Consider the following 14,331-nt stretch of genomic DNA (forward strand, 5'->3'; position numbering starts at 1 on the left):
TCTTGTTCATCTTTTCATTTCAGTCCTTTCTTGTCACAAATCAAGTCATAGGTTTTTGGATAAGATAAATGATGTGATGCATATTCAATCATTCTTCTGAAAATTAAACTAGAAGAAACCAAAATAATAAAGGAGGTTCTATCAAAGTAGTTGAAAGAAAAGGAAGGACACTATGAGAAGTTGGAATAAGAAATTTTATTTTTGAGAAAGAAGATAGAAAAAATTTCAGATTAGCTGAATCAAAATTTTAGTCTAATAAAAGGTATTGAGTCATTAGATCACATCCTCAGTTGTTAGAGATTTCCAGTAATAGATATAGGTCTTTGTTATGAAGAGAAGCCAAAGAACACCAAGGGAGAGTCACACTTAACAACAACAGAAAATGGATGTAGGGAACTGTTGATGGGGCTAAATGCACCACTTATAGCCTTAAGGGTATCTCTCTGGTATGAGGTTTCTACTAGGCTTCACACCGTTTGGGATGAAAGTCCCATTCGGTTTTTGGGCATGGCTGCGATCTTATGCTTTTATAAATGTTAAGTGATATATGAAAGGGAAACCTAAATTAAGTACTTAATGGAATGCAAGTGAAATCAACTTCAATGAAAAAAATTAAATGAGTCTATACAAGGAATTCTCAACATATTTATAATAAGTATGTATCTCGAAGAAAGAGTGATAGCAATATCTAATTAAGATACATGACAACTAAAAATATACTAATTATTAATTGTGAAACATTTTACAATAAAAAACTACCATAAACATATGAAAAGATCAACAAAAAATTCTTAGAATAATAAGAGTTTACACCTAACAAAATAGTTCATTAACTTGCCACAAATATACAATGATCATATATTAACGGACAACAATAAAAAGTCTTACAACAATTGATAACATGTGATAAGAAATTTCTTTCCATGTCACTTCCGACTTCTAAACATTACATATGAACATTCAATGCCAAATCATAACGTGTCTGAAAAATCCCAATAGTGGGAGTGCATAAAGCTAAAAACTAGTCCTGAAGGTGATTACGAGCTTTTCCCTTTCAAAAGTTCTCTAAAATCTCAAAAACTAAGATCTCTTCCTCCTTAGAGGGTTAAATTTATACAAATGTGAGGTGAATTTTCACTACCCTCTTTCTAATTTCTAGTACACTTTATTTTCTAAATTTGTTTTACTTTTACATAATTCCATCAAAATTCCAAAATAAATTTTTGAATAAAATAAACATCTAACTTGGGCCCAACCCCAAAATTTATAAGGCTTGCACTTGGACTTGTAACTCTTGGGCCACATGTGCGTTCCAAGCCTTATAATCTATTACGAGAAACATACATTTTCTTGAAATTGAGCTTTCATTTATGACTTTGTATTCACGTGTATTTGGTATTAGTGTCTTCAAGTCAATTTGGATCCGGTGAAATAATGAAGTGAGCATGGTAAACAACTTAGCAGGACCCATTAGATGTTGTGTCAACGCTTCTTTGGTCAACTTTATATCCTTTTCCATCAATGCTAACTGTGGTGCAAGAATTATAGCCTATATTTCATGTTCAATATCCTACTCAGGTCTCACCTATCCTTGGGCTCTAATGGAGACTAACCCATGAGATTTTACTTGTCTCTCCATCATAATGTCATGTTTTTATAGGTTTTCATAGTTCTTATCACATCATTTTGAAGCTTTTCCCATGCTCAGATGGCGTGTCTAATTACAACCTTATCTCTTCCTTGGTCAAGCTTGCCTTTTATCGAAAATACCTCTGATGAATCAGGTTATTCCATAATCTATGCATGCATCCAATCGACGACCGACAAGGTGTCTTTGAGTTACACATATTTCCATTTAACTGCATTTTGAATTGAAATGAGTATAGAAACCACCTTTTGGAGTTTCATGAGTTCTTGGTACAATTACTTCACGATGTCCTCCAATGATTTATTTATCTCTAATGACGCAGTCTAATGATCCTTGTCGTAAGAACTTGAAGCTGATAAAGATTGATTTTCTTTCGTAGCCTTCTGATTTCTTGGTGGGATTTCTGCAAGCTCCTATATTTCTCTTCTATCTTTCCCATCACATAATCAATATTCCTTTCTAATACCGAGGAAAAGGAAGTCCCAGCTGAGTTTATGGGCAATGGATTATCTAAAGTGTTAGACACTATATTTATTTCCATGGTCACTGAGATGGAATTTCCAGTTCTCGAGCTAAACATTTCCTCCTCTCACGGACAATCTAATTAGTGTCCCTATAAAAGCATAACTTTTCCAAGTTCACTCTTGATTATCATCGCTTAAATTGATTCCCTTCTCATTATTAGAAAATGGCCTCATGTTAATTATGTGGAATCTAAGGCTGACAGATTAATTTCCATGCTAGGAAAACCACCATTTCTTGCATTTTGGGCTTCTTATTCCTGTTGTTCTTTCAACATTGCTTCCTCTTGGGCTTGTTTTTCCAACTGTTCTCTTTCAAGACATTCTTATTCTTGTATTTTCGTTTATTCTTCCTATTTTCTATCTTGCTCCTCCTTTTGTAGTGTTTCTCTTTCTACCTTTGCCCTTTTTTTGTGTCCTCCTTTCTCTTTTCTCTTTCTCATTCTTTAACTTGAGATCTTTTAATTTCTTTGTAGCTTCCTTTTCCACTACCCTTTTCTATTCATTTTTATTGTCTTTAGCATTCTTTCCTTTGGAATACTCTCCTGCAGCAGGATCATAGTCATTCATTATTTCCAAGGCTTCTATAGCATTATAATCAATTTTAATTATTTCTTCATCTTTGTTGATTTGTAACAAATAAGACCACTTGCACTTACATTTATAACAATGTGTTGAGACTACACCCCTTGGTTCATATATTTGGAAGTCCAGTTCTCCAAATTTAAAATGGTCTAGGTCAACAACTCCTGATTGTGCTTCTTAATAGTTCTTTACACTGTACATACCTACATAAAAGGGGTACGTAGGCCAAGGTGCCTTCTTTAGTCGTGCTAGAATGCCACCGACACCTATGGTCACATTATATGCAATTTCCTATAAAATTATCTTATTAGTTACAAACAGTGGGAGTCATTGTGTTGGTTTCCATGAGCCAAGTACTCTAATATATGTTGAATATGGTGGGTTGAACCAGTCAACAACTCCTTGAATTGCTTCCTTAGCATGCTTAGACATGCATAGTGAATCATGATCAAATAAGATATGGAAGAGTGGTGAAATGAAGCCTTCAACTATCTTTGTATATTATGATGTATATTGGCTCTCCCACAACTCCTGATAGTAAATATGCACGGGATAAATGTTTGGAGTTAGATTCCACATCCTCCCCATCATCTCAAACTCATATACAACACATGTGTAATCAAGCAAGTAAGAAGCCATGCAAAATTTGGGTTGCTTCCCTTATATTGGACTCTAAGCACTTGCCACATTGGCTTGCATATATGCCGCAATAATTTCATCCCAATTAAAAATGACCCCGTCATGAGTGCATTTGTACATGAGTGGGACCAAACTTTCCTCGAAGAATTATGTTATTGCTTTTCCATATATCTTGCAACACATAATTGCGACCATCTGATGGGCTCTCCTAATTGACTTCTTTTCATATCTCTTGTCTAGCTTACTTATGAAATTTTCGGGGTCTTTCCACCAACTTCTTAAGATGTCCTTTCTATTCAAATTAAACTTGTTGTACCAACTTAGTCACTGAAAATGCAATTTGATGTTTTGGTAACTTGTAATACTCAACTATCTGTGGATATGTAAATGCAACAATGTCATTGCCTTGACTACCTCTGATAGTCATATCCCTTTGTATAAATACACTTGAATACCCATTCTATGATCTCATTGCATGGAAATATTGTTGGATAAGATCCCACTTTATGCAGCCATGACTTCTTGAAATTTTGGTACACCCCGATGTCTTCCTCCCCATCCAGATATTATTTCCTTGTGAACAAATGGTATATTTTTGACCACTCTAGAGAATTTGACTTATCAATATAACACCTAGTATCAATGCAGGTGGGCATTGTTGCGATAGGACTTTGCTTATATTATACCCCCATAGGGTCCTTCCTAGGTCTTCTCTTTGGAGGAGCAATATGTTTGGATGATGATATGTTGAAATATTGCAAATCAACCAAGCCTGAAAGATCAAATATATCCATTATAATAAGTAACATAGAAAGATAAAGGTAAATTGGGGTGTATGCAAAAGGAAAATGTGGCATAAGGAATAAATTATGTTATCAAACATGATTGCATCATTATAAAAATCAATGTATGCACACTACAAATATTTCTTGCACAACGCAACTTGTTACTGCTCCCTTGCAGGGATGGATCATGACATAACTATGTATATGATGTGACACACCACATAACTTCATTGCATGCTATGCAAGGGGGTTGCACCATAGTGCAACACTAAAACCTTGAATCCTCAGAAATTATGTGATGTGATGAATTATTCATGTGCAATGACGAGGATAGAGTTAAGGGAAAAAATTAATTTATCAAAGCATGATGATGCATTGAATAAAAATTCTAAGGGTTGCGCAAGGTAGTAATGCAACAACACGATGTGTGTGTGTGTGTGTGTGTGTGCAAGATATATATCAGTTGGAAGGTGAAGGGTTGGATAAATAAACGACCATGCCAAAATTTTAGAGTAATTATTACAATCTACTGACAAACACAAATGCGAGGAGGATGCACAAAACTTACATGAAATGTAGCATGGAAAATCATTGGCATTGCAACTCTAGGCAACATGGTGAAACTCAAGTGACAAAGATGTGTTACCAATCGATGTAGTGTAAGTATCCAAGGAAGAATTATGACAATATACCATGATGAAAATGAAATGGAGGGGGGTATATATAACAATTTCACCATGGGAAGTGCATTAAATGTGCATTAATTGTGTTTAACAACCTTTGTGCCCAAGGATGCGATAATGTTCTGCACTAGTAGATCACTTTTGGCAAAGCCACACATCATAAAGAGATTTGTGATGAAACTTAATGTCATGGATTGTGGTTTCATTGGTGTGATACTGATTTGCAATGCGATGAAAGGTTGTGATGCACCCTTTATCAAATTTTATGAATTTTCTAAGTTATAACATCCTCGTGTATTGTAGTCCAAGGGTATAGATGCCTTAGTTTTTTGGATGTGGGGGGCCTAAATTTGTCTCTTGTCAAGAAAAAATAAGGTTGTTGTAGTTGCTACAATAGTTGGAAAATCACTGGTATAACCTCAACGTTTATGTTTTAGACTTTAGTTAATACAAATCTTAAAATGTTTTAGAAAGTGTTGGAAATTATGAGTTTGAGGAGCTTATGTGGTTTCTATAGGAAAACAAACAGTCTCGCAGTAGCCTACAAAGGCCCTATAGACCCAAATTTGTAGCATCAATCCGAGGAGATTTGAATACCACCATACTCTAGGAGACCAAAAGACAAACCTGAGCAACTATAACATCCCCTATAGGCTACTACATAATACTCAATCATCAGTAATCAATAGCACTATGCTAGCTACAACGACAATACTTTGACAATCTAAACCAGAGAGGTAGAAACAACCATAAAAACTCCAAATCACCTCCAAAAGTAATGAGAGAAATATTAAAGCCTCCAGATAGCATCACCAACAACTTCAGGACCACCAAGGGAAACTCTAGCAGTAACAGCGATAGCCTCAACATCACTTTCAAAAAATCACCCAAGGTAAGGCTTAGATATACGATACTCCAAAGCTCTCCTACAAAGTTATCTTATCTTGAAAAAACGTTATTAGTGTATGGAGGAAGAGGTTTTATGGGCCAAATTTAGTAGATCAGTCTTGACCACCTTTAGCAGTCAAATCTAGTCATCTCCAAGATCACCAACACGTGCAAAGAAAAAAAAATGAGGGGATGATAAGTCAAGGAGGTGGGCCAACATGCCTACTCATCATGAAGTATGGCGCTCAACATGGTAGGTGGGGGCCAACTCATATAACGCGCTAAGTGTAGGAATTTACAGGGTAAGTTCCACAGAAAGAATACCAAAAGGACACCGCTCACAACCAGATCTCAAATCAATACACCAGTATTTTTGACGTGGTTAAAACCCTCAGAGTGCAAGGAGGGAAACAGTCCACGGCCTGTCCCAACGTGGGTACTACAGGCAATTTATTAATCAAAGAATGAAAATTTACATAAGCTTCTCTCATGCACGGATTACCCGAACAATGACCCTCCATGCGCTTTAAATAGAACTCATGGACCAATCGGGTGTCAAGCCACGGATCAAGTGTCGGTAATACCGAGGTGAGAGTGAACCGTCGGATCACTACATATCGTGACCGTCGGATTGTAAGTTACAAAATGTTCAACGGTAAAGAAACACACTTTACCTAACTCTAACCTAACTCTATACTAGACCAAGTTGAACTTAACTATATCCTATGTGTCGGAATATCCTAACATCCCCCCTTAAGAACAACTTGGGATAGGATTGAAGGATTTACAAAAATGACACAATAGGAGAAGGAAGGAGGCACTAGAGCCTATCCCCCCTTAGTGACAACTTCCTGAACTCCAAGCATATATCGAAGTTTAGTGAACTTCGCCTCTGTGAGAGCCTTTGTGAAGATGTCTGCAACCTGATCATCTGTTGGACAATATTGCACTTCAAGAACATGGTCATGAATGAGCTTTCTGATGAAGTGCATGTGTAGTTCAATGTGTTTGCTGCGCTGATGCTGGACTGGATCTTTGCATAGCTGAATGGCACTTTGATTATCACACCAAAGTGTGGTTGAATGTTGCTGCTCAAAGCCAAACTCTGATAGGATCTGACGAAGCCACAAGGCTTCCTTACTAGCTTCCACGGCACCACGATACTCTGCTTCTGCTGACGAAAGAGAAATGGCAGCCTGTTTCTTACAAGCCCATGTAATAGGTCCTGAACCAAGAGTGAAGACATAACCGGCAGTAGACTTCCGATCATCATGGTCACCAGCCCAATCAGAATCAGTGAAACCAACTAACAGAGGAGCTGCTTTGGCACTGTAATGAATCCCAAACTGTACTGTACCTCGAACATAACGAAGTATTCTTTTAGCTGCTTTCCAATGACTTTCACGGGGGTTTTGCATAAATCGAGCAACAAGGCCAACAGCAAAGGAAAGATCAGGACGAGTATGGGTTAAATACAGGAGTTTTCCGACAAGTTGACGGTATAAGGTAGCATCAACTTCAGGAGAAGTACAAGAGACTGAAAGTTTGACTCCAGACTGAAAGGGAGAAGGGGCTGGCTTACAGTCTTCCATGTGAAAATGACGAAGAATATCACAAGCATACTTGGACTGGGAAAGGAAAATACCCTCTTGGGATTGCAAGACTTGAAGACCGAGAAAATAGTGTAAATGTCCTAAGTCTGTCATTTCAAATTTCTTTTTAAGGCTGGACTTCACATGGTTTATAAGGTTGGGATCACTACCAGTAAGAATAAGATCATCAACATAAAGAACAAGGATGATAAGAGAGTTGCCCACTTTCTTGGTGTAGACAGTATTGTCAGAATGACACCTAGAAAAGCCAGATTCTAAAAGAAAGCTATCCATTTTGGCATACCAAGCCCGAGGAGCTTGCTTGAGGCCATAAAGGGATTTCTTAAGTCGACAAACAAGGCTGGAGTCTGTTTGTATGAAGCCAATGGGTTGTTCCATATAGATTTCTTCCTGCAAGTCCCCATGCAAGAAGGCAGATTTAACATCCATCTGATGGACTTCCCATTTTAAAGAGGCAGCAAGGGAAAGAACAAGGCGGATGGAGTTCATTTTGGCAACAGGAGAAAAGGTTTCAGTGTAGTCAATGCCTTCAACCTGTGAAAAGCCCTTAGCAACGAGACGAGCTTTATGTTTATCAACTTTCCCATCTGGTCCATACTTGGTTCTGTAAACCCATTTACATCTAACAAGTTTGCGTCCCTTTGGTAGAGGAACAAGATCCCATGTATCATTTGTCATCAATGATAGCTGCTTCCCAATGTGGATGGCCTGAAGCTTCTGCAAAAGTGTCAGGATCATGATTTACTGGAGCTTGAGCCAGTAAAGAAGAGGCTCTTTCAAACTGAGAACGTGTACGTCGCTGATCTGTAGGATCACCGGCAAGATCACCTGCTGCATCCCGAGTAGCACGGACCCATCTTGGAAGTTGAGGATCCTGAGAAGGTGGGGGAGGATTATCATCCTCGCTTTCATCATCTGAAGAAGAAATGTTTTCAAAGATAGAAGAGATAGGAAGAGGTGGCACATCCGCCGGACTAGGCTCGCAGGCCGATTTATTTTCATCAAATTTTACATCTCTTCTAATGATAACATTTTTGGACTTAAATGGAATAAGTCTATAACCTTTTACATCTTCAGAATATCCAACAAAAGTACATTTCTCACTCTTAGGTTCTAAAGCTTTATGCTTTTCATCTGGAATATGGGCCCATGCTTCACTTCCAAACACACGAAAGTGACTTACATCTGGTTTAATGGAACTCCAAGCTTCTTCTGGAGTGATATTCTCTAGAACCTTAGTAGGAGTGCGATTGATTATATAATTTGCACAATTAATTGCTTCGGCCCAAAAACTAAGACTGAGTCCTTTAGATTGCAGCATACAATTAGCCATTTCCTTTAAGGTGCGATTTTTCCTTTCAGCTACACCATTTTGTTGTGGAGTGTATGGAACAGTATGTTGCATTTGAATTCCATTTTCGGTGCAAAAGTTGATGAATGTGTTTTTAACATATTCTCCACCATTATCAGTTCTTAGCTTAAGAATTTGATGTCCAGATTGTTTTTCAACAAATGCTTTGAAGGCCAAAAAAGTGGTAAATACTTCGCTCTTGAGTTTTAAGAAGTATACCCAAGTGCGTCTGGAGAAATCATCAATGAAAGTTAAGAAGTACTTGCAGCCAGAGAATGAAGCAACAGGAAGAGGACCACATAAATCACTGTGCACAAGCTGTAAAGGGGCTGAGGCGTGCCAAGAGGCACGTTTGTCAAAACTGTCCCGATGATGTTTTCCGAGTACACATCCGGAACAAACACCATCTCTGCAAGATACCATAGGAAGACCTGTCACCATATTTTCTTTACATAGATGCTGAAGGGAGCGATAGTTTAAGTGACCAAATCGCTCATGCCAAAGTTTGCTCACTTCATCATTATGAGCAACAAATACTGAGGGAAGATTGGATGACCCAAAGTTGTGAAACTTATACAACCTTTTGGAATCATCAGCAAGACCAGTAGCTAGAATCTGTTTAGGATCTTTTAGATCCTTGATTACAACATCATGAGGTGAAAATTCAACAATTTTACCTTCACCTGAATGAGTTATCTGATAGACAGATAGAAGGTTGCAGGATAAGGTTGGAACACATAATACATCATTAAACTGACCATTGTCTAGATGAACAGTTCCAGTCCCTACAACATTAAGAGATCTATCATCACCAATATATATATTTTTGGTGTTACAATCATTTAAAGAAGAAAACATGGCTTGGTTTTTGGCCATGTGACAAGAGGCTCCAGAATCAATGAGCCACTCATGAGAATGAGAAGAAGAAGAAGATACATTTAATGCATAACCAGACTGAGATGATTGACAATGACATGCAGAAAGTGCCATTCCGGAAGTTGAAGTTGAAGTAGGCTCCACATGGATGTTATGTTTCTTCATTGCGGCTTCCAAGGCTTCCATCTTCTTAAAGCATTTAGATTCTAAGTGGCCATCTCGATTACAAAAGTTACAATGTCTATCAGTCTTCTTCCATTTGTTTTTATTGGTCTTATCATTTTGCTGAAATGATCTTTCATTTTGAGGCTGAAATGGTTTAGGACCATTCTTTTGAGGATATGACTTCTTAGGATTCTTTGAATTTGGTTGCTGCTGGGCGGCTAACGCTTTCGTGGAAGAGTTTCCAAGATTAAGAAGACCAAGGTGTAAGAGTTTTTCTTGTTCTCTTATTAAGGAATCACAAAAGGAGTCAAAGGAAGGGGGCTTGTAGTCTTGTCCTTGACAAATGAAAGCTTCCCTTGTAGAATGGAAAGTGGAAACAAATACAGAGTAGGCTGGTCCCAACTTAGTAAGGATGGAATAAATAAGGTTACCATCTTCTTTCTTAACTTTAACACCTTCCAAGAGATATCTAAGGGTCTTGAATTTGGACAAGAAATCTTCAATGCAAGAAAAATTATTAGGATCCAAAGTAAGCAGCTCATTTTCAAGTTGATGGGCTCTAATTTCATTTTTAATCCCAAAAACTTTAGCAAGTTTTTCTAATGCTTCATGAGGAGTCTCAAGTTCTGCAATGTGGAATCTAAGATCAGGAGAAATAGACATCCCTATCAAACCACGTGCTTGATCTTGTCTATTTTCCCATTTTGCCGCCTTGTCTTCATCTTTTGGTTTCTTCTCTTGGTCTGTGGCTATTCTGAAGAGACCTTTACTTCTAAGTAAATCTTCAATGTAGGCTACCCATTGGAAGTAGTTAGTGCTGTCAAGAATGACTTGGCATGGACTTTCCATTTTTAAAAAAAACTGAAGCTGAAGATGCTGAAAGTAAGTGTTCCAATGGATAGATCTCGAAAAAATAGGCGGTTTTAAAAAAAACGGCTCTGAAAAAGGCTTCCGGATGAAGAAGTTATGGCTTTTTGAAAAATAATTGTTGAAGTTGCCGGCAAAGTGCGCGAATGTGCGGGAATGAAAAATCCGCCCCCACAAAATGGAGACTTGAACCCAAGACCTCTACTCTCTTAAAATAGCTTTGAACCAATTGATCTATACAAAAAATTTGTGAGAGAGAGAGAGAGAGAGAGAGCGGGGGGGGCCTCGGTTTGCGTGCTTGCCTTGAGAAAGCTCTTTTTCCCTACAAAACACAAAACAAAAAACCCAACACGAATATGCAAAGAAAAACGAACCTTGCGGCTCGAAGTTAGCTTTAGCCAAAAAACTAGAAATTTAAAAAAAATCTCAAAGTTAGCTTTAGCCAAAAAACTAAATATTTTTCTCAATGTTTCTGATTTTCCGAGATCACACTAAGGTGCAGGGAAAAGAGCATACGCATGAGAAAAATCCTTCCTTTCTGTTTCTGATTTGCCCAGATCGCACAGAGTCGCAGGGCAAAGAGCATACGCAGAAATGAAAGGTATAGATCCGGTTAAAAAAAAAGGCTAAATAAACTGAGACCGAAATAAGCAGAGAGAAAATAACAGTAAACTGCAAAAAAAACACTGTATACCTCCCGATCTGAAAAATGACGCAGCTAGGGCTACCGGAAACCTTTTCGCGTGAAACGAAAGGGGTTCCTCACTGGAACAGATGCTCCGAACGCAACAGAGCAGTCCTCTCGGCCCGAAAGCAGTCAGAAACAGCAGATCTAGGAAACGACAGCCGCATGCAGTTCTACCGGCTTCAGATTTGGATCACCAACGGACGCGGCCCTCAAATAGCTCCGATACCATGTAGGAATTTACAGGGTAAGTTCCACAGAAAGAATACCAAAAGGACACCGCTCACAACCAGATCTCAAATCAATACACCAGTATTTTTGACGTGGTTAAAACCCTCAGAGTGCAAGGAGGGAAACAGTCCACGGCCTGTCCCAACGTGGGTACTACAGGCAATTTATTAATCAAAGAATGAAAATTTACATAAGCTTCTCTCATGCACGGATTACCCGAACAATGACCCTCCATGCGCTTTAAATAGAACTCATGGACCAATCGGGTGTCAAGCCACGGATCAAGTGTCGGTAATACCGAGGTGAGAGTGAACCGTCGGATCACTACATATCGTGACCGTCGGATTGTAAGTTACAAAATGTTCAATGGTAAAGAAACACACTTTACCTAACTCTAACCTAACTCTATACTAGACCAAGTTGAACTTAACTATATCCTATGTGTCGGAATATCCTAACACTAAGCCCATCACCTCAAAAACTAACCATATAAGTTCGCCCCCATGAATCTAATCTTGCATGGAAAATATATTTTAAAGCCCAAGGAAGGCCTGTTAGTGCTATAGGAGGATGACATAGCCAAGACATTTTCTACATAGGCCACTATAGGGAGATACAAGGTTTGCAAGCTGTTGCTACAAGAACGTCACAGGATGATACACGCAGTTTGATTTTGGATAGAATTTCCCTCTGAACCAGAGGAATAGAGGAGAATCACCAAGAAATGGGTAAGTACGAATTTTCCACACCAACATTTGATATAAGAACTTGAAGAAGAACCTTGTATTGCCACAATTTTAAATTTTAATAAGGGAGATAAGTGAATTATTGAGTATTTATGTCATGAATATGGTGGGATAAAGAGTAGAAGTGTATTGAGAAAGGAAGAACTACATTTTGAATTTTTCTTTCCCCTAGTCTTGTAGAGAAAACTATCCAATTTTCGTTTGTTTAAGCCTTCCATTGATACCCCAAGATCCTATAGCAAAGAAGGGAAACCCATTATTCCACTATGATAAAAATCTATTGAAGACATGGGAGGGGGATTCAATAGAAGGGAACCTACATACCCCTCCAGAATCCATTAGCACCCTTATGCCAGGAACTTTTTTACAAACTATCAGTGGTTAGGGTTTTTCAAAAGGTTAAGGGGCTTTGATGATGAGATTTCCAAAGAATTTTCCTTAAACCTCCATCAACCACAAGGACATGATGCCATCATTGTAGTTAGAAGCCTCACCATTTACCTAAATGAAGAATTTGTCAGTAGGGTCACCACACTTCCCATGGGAGTAAAATGGAACAAAGAAGAGAGATTTGAGGCCACTACAATAAAGAGAAACTTCTTTCTTCAAGATGAGCAACCCATAGAAGACAAAAATGGGGTAAGAAGGGACACCCTGCCCTACCCTTGGAATGAAATAGCCTATAATGTTCCAAAATATTTCTCATGTGAAGGGAGAGTCAACTTTGTGTATGCATACCAATTTAGGTTGCTCTATCAACTCAGATTCCAAACATACTTGCTTGTCTAAGAGAGGCTAAGCATCCCTTATTTCCTCCTTCAATCAATCAAATAAATGTGCCTAAGGGTGAAAGGAGGAAAACACCATTACCTAGCACACCATGAATTGATAAAGTTGATAGTCATGGATGTTTTAGAAGGCCTACAAAACCTTGTTTCTTGGGTTGATTTCATAGATATGGACATAGAGGACTTTTTAGAAACATAATTCCAACCTCAACTAGAATTAGAAGGGGCGGAAACAAAGAGAGAATTTGATGAAGGGGAAGTTGAGATGGAAGAAGAAGAATAAAAAGGGAAATAAGAAGAAGAAATAAAAGGAAGAAGGAGGGATAGAGATGCAAGTTGAGGTAGAAATAAAGACAAAAGTGGCTAAGGAAGAGCTAGCCAAGCTTGATTTGACAAAACCAAAGGAACATAATAGCCAAGAAGCTACTGGGAGATCCTCCAAGCCACCAAAGAAAAGAAAAATGGGAGAGAAAGAAAGCACTTCAAAGGGGAATTTAGAGGAATAAATTACTACTACTCTAGCAGCCTTAAGTGCCCCAACCAAACCTAAAATAAGGAAACCAAGGCAAGCCGCCATGTACTTCAAAAAGAGAGAGTAATAAGATAAGACAAGGGAAACCTCAACCACCTTCTCCAACCCTAATAAACATTGAAGAATTTGTTAGTCATTTGGAGGAAGAGTCTAAGAAGAATGGAGAAACAAGTAATTGAGAGAGCCTCCAATTCATTCAAGGGAAAATAGCCACAAGTCCCACAAGAAAGGCTAAGCACCAAGAGAAAAATGCTTCCAAAATAATCCACCAAGATGGAAGGACCTGTGAAGCTATAGGAGGAAACAAGGAAGCTACAAGAAGGGATTGTGAAGCTACAAGAAGAAACAAAGAAGTTATAGGAAGGGACTATGAAGATACATGAAGAAATTGAGAAGCTATAGGTAGGGACTATGGAGCTACAGTAACATAATCCTAAAATACAAGAACGAAATACTGGCCTATAGGAACCATACCCTCAACATAATCCCTTATCTTACTATGCATGGATTGATGTAGGAAAGATACTTCCTACCCACTTTACAATTCAACTATTCTTTTAGTTAGAGAAAGAGAGAGGTAGGACTCACAGATGGATGAAAATTGCCAAGTCAAAAATGGTTGAAGAGGTTGGTATTATGGAAGAAAATATGTAGATAATGGGGGAGGAGCACGAGGGCTTCACTCAATGAACCTCTGACATATCACGCACATTCGTGGAATATTAAAC

Source organism: Pinus tabuliformis, chromosome 7, assembly GCF_031772625.1.
Source record: "Pinus tabuliformis cultivar Carrire ecotype Pingquan chromosome 7, CPIR1, whole genome shotgun sequence".
Classification (NCBI taxonomy): Eukaryota; Viridiplantae; Streptophyta; class Pinopsida; order Pinales; family Pinaceae; genus Pinus; species Pinus tabuliformis.